Source organism: Microcebus murinus, chromosome 27, assembly GCF_040939455.1.
Source record: "Microcebus murinus isolate Inina chromosome 27, M.murinus_Inina_mat1.0, whole genome shotgun sequence".
NCBI classification, from domain to species: Eukaryota; Metazoa; Chordata; class Mammalia; order Primates; family Cheirogaleidae; genus Microcebus; species Microcebus murinus.
The window spans coordinates 20,025,704-20,030,486 of record NC_134130.1 but is presented as its reverse complement, the minus strand read 5'-3'; the positions used below and the strand labels follow the sequence as shown (position 1 = coordinate 20,030,486).

Genomic DNA, 4,783 nt, shown 5'->3' with positions numbered 1-4,783 from the left:
CACTCACACAAGATGCGCCTCCACGGCTGGACTCGCCAAGGTGGAGCCCTCCCAGCCCCCCTCGTCTCCTCGCCCGGCCTCCTTCACCTACCCGCTGCCCACCCCCAGCGCGTCGCTGCCGCTGACTGCGCAGGCGCGGGACGCTCGCCCTTTGACCCCAGCCAGGGGCCGCCCTCCCCCACAACCCCTTTCAGCTGCGCCCCCCCCCTCGCCCTGTGGGTGGGCTGCCGCCTATTCCCCCGGGCCAGGGCTGGGGCACAGCCAGTGTATGGGGCGTCTCTCTCTGGGGATGTGTCCCATGGGTGGGGTGGGGTGGCGTGGTTTGGGGGGCGCTGAAGAAATCAGTCCCCTCCATCTCCTACCTCTGGAAAACGCCCAAGCCCGTGGAGAACTGCCGGCACCGCTTCGTGGGGGCCGGGACCCTCCTCCGTGTCCTCCTGTGGCCCAGTCCAAGGGGCCTGGGCCTGGCCGGGGCTGCATTGGACCCCGACCACCCTGGCGTGTGGACTCGCTAAAAATCGGCCATTAGATATTGGATTCCAGCTTCCTGGAGGTCATTTCACTAATGAGTGCACCGGAAAGAGTTTCCTAATCCATCTGTGAGGGTGGCAACTGAAAGAGAATTTTAAAGCTGACAGAATAGGCGAGGGAAGGCATAGGAGATTTCCACACCCAGCAAGGAAGACTTTCCCGAAATGGAAGAAAGAAACGAGCAAACAGAGACACCGGTAGCCCGCCCGGAAAAGAGTCTGCCCCTGAGAGAAAGCACCCTGACCAGGTTCACCCGTGGGTGGGTGGCGAGCTAGCGGCATTCAGAAGAGCGAGGCCCGCAGTCTGTGCGGAAGACACCTGCGCTCGGGTGTGTGTGGCGGCGCGATTCACAAGCAGCTCTAGACGTTAAACCCAGGAGAAGCCAGGGAGTTCCCAACGCCCCAGGTGTCCTCAGCCCACGACTGGCTGCTGTGGGAATGCGAAGCCCGGCTCCTTGTCTCAGAGCGGGGTTCCCAGGAGGATCAGGCTGAAGCTGGGACTTGGCCTCAAAGTGTCCCCTCGCATGGCCACCCCCTTCCCCTTCCTGCTCCTCTACTCCTGGTGCCCCTCCATCCAGGGGCCAGACCTTAAAGAGTCACCGCAAGAGAATCCTGGTCCCAAAGGAGCCTTCTGGGGGACCGGTGCTGAGAGAGGTTGTGGGCATGGCCCGCTGGGGCTCTGCCCGACCCAGGGCTGAGAGATGCCACCTCCCAGCTCTGGGTCCCTGCAGGAAGTGTTGGCAAGCACAGGGCCGGTCCTCCAAAGGCCCAGGTGCAGGGAGCCCAGGCCAAGCAGCCTGTGGAAGAAGCCACTTGCCGTGCCACCCCGGGAACAGGACTGCAGGCCCCGGCCCTTCCCACCTCCTCCTCCTCCTCCTCCTCCTCCCCCCCGCCCCGCCCCCACAGGGCACAGGGCTCAGAGACACCTCAGACTCTTGCTACCCAAAGTGCAAAGGGCATCAGTTGCTCCTCCAACCCCCCCACCACCGCCCAGCAGACCACGTTGTCCAGCCAGCCCCCGGGCCTCCCTGGGGTGCCCAGCACAAAAGTGCAGACACCCACCGGACCCTCAGTCTCAGTTTTCGGAGGTTTTTGCCACTCTAAGGACCCGCAGGCCAGCTGGGCCTTCGGGCAGGACAGAGAGCCCCGGAATCCGACGTGGAGAGCTGCGTGTACGTCCCCATCAGGAGGCGGTCCCCACCTCCGCGGCTCTCCCCTTGCGGGGAGCGGCAGCCCAGCCGGCAGCCGCAGGGCCTCAGGGAAGACACCAGGCTGGGCCCCCGCGGCACAGCGGGGGCACGTCCCCCGCACTCACGCGACTTAGGGACGGCTGCTGGAGACTGCTGCGGCCACCCTGCTGCCGGGTTTCTGGAGGGCTTCCTGGAAGCAGCATCCACACCAAGCCCTTGGAAGGCCCAGGCGACGGAGGAGCCGGTCAGGCAGGGGCCGAGGACGGTGAGAGGCCGGGCGGGAAGGAGCGTGTCAGGCAGGGGCAGAGGACGGTGACCGGCCGGGCGGGGAGGAGCCGGTCAGGCGGGGGCCCAGGACAGTGACGGGCCTGGCCGGGGAGGAGTGCGTCAGGCAGGGGCAGAGGAGACGGGCTGGGTAAGGGTTAGGGTTACAGTTAGGGCACAATTCACAATCCCAAAGACGTGGAAGCGACCCGAGTGCCCATCCATCCAGGAGTGCATCAATAAAATGTGGCGCGTGGACACCACGGAGTGCCATTCGGCTGTGAGGAGCAGCGGTGAGAGGGCGCCTCTCGTGTTCTCCTGGCCAGAGCTGGAACCCGTTCCAGTAAGCCAAGTATCCCAAGAATGGACACACGAGCACCACGTGAGCGCGCTCACCAGCAAATTGGTACGAACGGATGGACACCTAAGTGGACAGAGAGGAATCACCTTCATCGGGTGGGTGTCGGGCGGGTGGGGGGAGGGGAGGGGCATACACATCCATTAGGCATGGGGTGGGTGCGCACCGACTGGGGGATGGGCGCACTTGAAGCTCTGACCCGAGGGGGGAGGCTTGGAGAGGGCAAGGCACCCGACCTTAACATTGGTACCCCCACAATACGCTGGAGCAACATGAGAGGTATATGAATAAGAACACAGGGGGGGCCGGGCGCGGTGGCTCACGCCTGTAATCGTAGCTCTCTGGGAGGCTGAGGCGGGCGGATTGCTCCAGGTCAGGAGTTCGAAACCAGCCTGAGCAAGAGCGAGACCCCGTCTCTACTAAAAATAGAAAGAAATTAATTGGCCAACTAATATATATAGAAAAACACAGCCGGGCGTGGTGGTGCATGCCTGTAGTCCCAACTACTCGGGAGGCTGAGGCAGCAGGATTGCTTGAGCCCGGAGATTCAGGTTGCTGTGAGCTAGGCTGACGCCATGGCACTCACTCTAGCCTGGGCAGCAAAACGAGACTCTGTCTCAAAAAAAAAAAAAAAAAAAAAAGAACACAGGGGGGAGGGGGGCACGGGTAACACATGTCACCTGAATACTTGTACTCCCATCATCTGCTTGAAAAGAGAGAGAAAAGAAAATGCAATCCTAGAGGTAAGAGACACTTTTTAAAAATAATGAATCCGAAGAGAAAAGTAAAAGGAGGCCTATGGAGCAGGTCTGGGTGTGACTCCGGATCCCCCAACATCAGGTGCCACCACCAAAGATTCCTGCGTGTAGCCCATAGAACCCCAAAAGCAACGGGACGAGTTCTGGTCACATACTCCCTCAAAATGACATCCTGGCCTTCTTCTGGAACTCCCTCCCCTCTCAGACTCTCAAGGTTTCCTCCAGCGTGTCGGTTCCCACAGAGCAGACCTTTGGTCTGAGACCTGACAGTCCAGATGCCACGCATGCTGCCGCGTGGCGGCGGTGTCGCGGCTTGGGACAAGAGGAGGCCCCACGGTGCGGGCTGGGGCGCCAGGCACCGCGCGGGCGCTGAGGGTGGGGGTGACCCCCACCCCGGGCCGCCGCCGCGCTCCCAGAAAGGGGACAGAACAAGAGGCAAGAAAAAAAAAAAAAAAAAAAGCAGCAGCCTGTGGCACCCGGTATTCCCAGGCGGTCTCCCATCCAAGTACTAACCAGGCCCGACCCTGCTTAGCTTCCGAGACCAGACGAGATCGGGGGCGTTCAGGGTGGTGTGGCCCTAGACGGCGGCGGAGGACGCCCCTGCCCCGCTCGAGAAGCCGAGCCTCTCTGGGCTTCCCCGCCGCCGCCTCCCGCCCCAGGCCCCGCGCCGGGCCGGGCCGGTTGAGTTCGCCGGCCGGGTCCCGCGGGCTCCCAGGGACGGGGGTGATGGGCGGGGCGGGGCGGGGCGGGGCGGGGTGGGGGGCTGTCTCTCTATACACACACACACACACACACTCACACTCACTCACACTCACACAAGATGCGCCTCCACGGCTGGACTCGCCAAGGTGGAGCCCTCCCAGCCCCCCTCGTCTCCTCGCCCGGCCTCCTTCACCTACCCGCTGCCCACCCCCAGCGCGTCGCTGCCTGCCGCTGACTGCGCACGCGCGGGACGCTCGCCCTTTGACCCCAGCCAGGGGCCGCCCTCCCGCACAACCCCTTTCAGCTGCGCCCCCCCCCTCGCCCTGTGGGTGGGCTGCCGCCTATTCCCCCGGGCCAGGGCTGGGGCACAGCCAGTGTATGGGGCGTCTCTCTCTGGGGATGTGTCCCATGGGTGGGGTGGGGTGGCGTGGTTTGGGGGGCGCTGAAGAAATCAGTCCCCTCCATCTCCTACCTCTGGAAAACGCCCAAGCCCGTGGAGAACTGCCGGCACCGCTTCGTGGGGGCCGGGACCCTCCTCCGTGTCCTCCTGTGGCCCAGTCCAAGGGGCCTGGGCCTGGCCGGGGCTGCATTGGACCCCGACCACCCTGGCGTGTGGACTCGCTAAAAATCGGCCATTAGATATTGGATTCCAGCTTCCTGGAGGTCATTTCACTAATGAGTGCACCGGAAAGAGTTTCCTAATCCATCTGTGAGGGTGGCAACTGAAAGAGAATTTTAAAGCTGACAGAATAGGCGAGGGAAGGCATAGGAGATTTCCACACCCAGCAAGGAAGACTTTCCCGAAATGGAAGAAAGAAACGAGCAAACAGAGACACCGGTAGCCCGCCCGGAAAAGAGTCTGCCCCTGAGAGAAAGCACCCTGACCGGGTTCACCCGTGGGTGGGTGGCGAGCTAGCGGCATTCAGAAGAGCGAGGCCCGCAGTCTGTGCGGAAGACACGTGCGCTCGGGTGTGTGTGGCG

General features: G+C 63.0%; 1 non-coding gene across 1 annotated transcript; it reads right to left on the bottom strand.

Moving 5' to 3' along the window:
- Window positions 1-3,564: 3,564 nt before the first annotated feature.
- On the bottom strand, window positions 3,565-3,683 carry LOC142864886 (5S ribosomal RNA). Its single transcript, XR_012915196.1, has one exon. It is a non-coding gene; the product is annotated as a 5S ribosomal RNA (ribosomal RNA).
- Window positions 3,684-4,783: the final 1,100 nt, after the last annotated feature.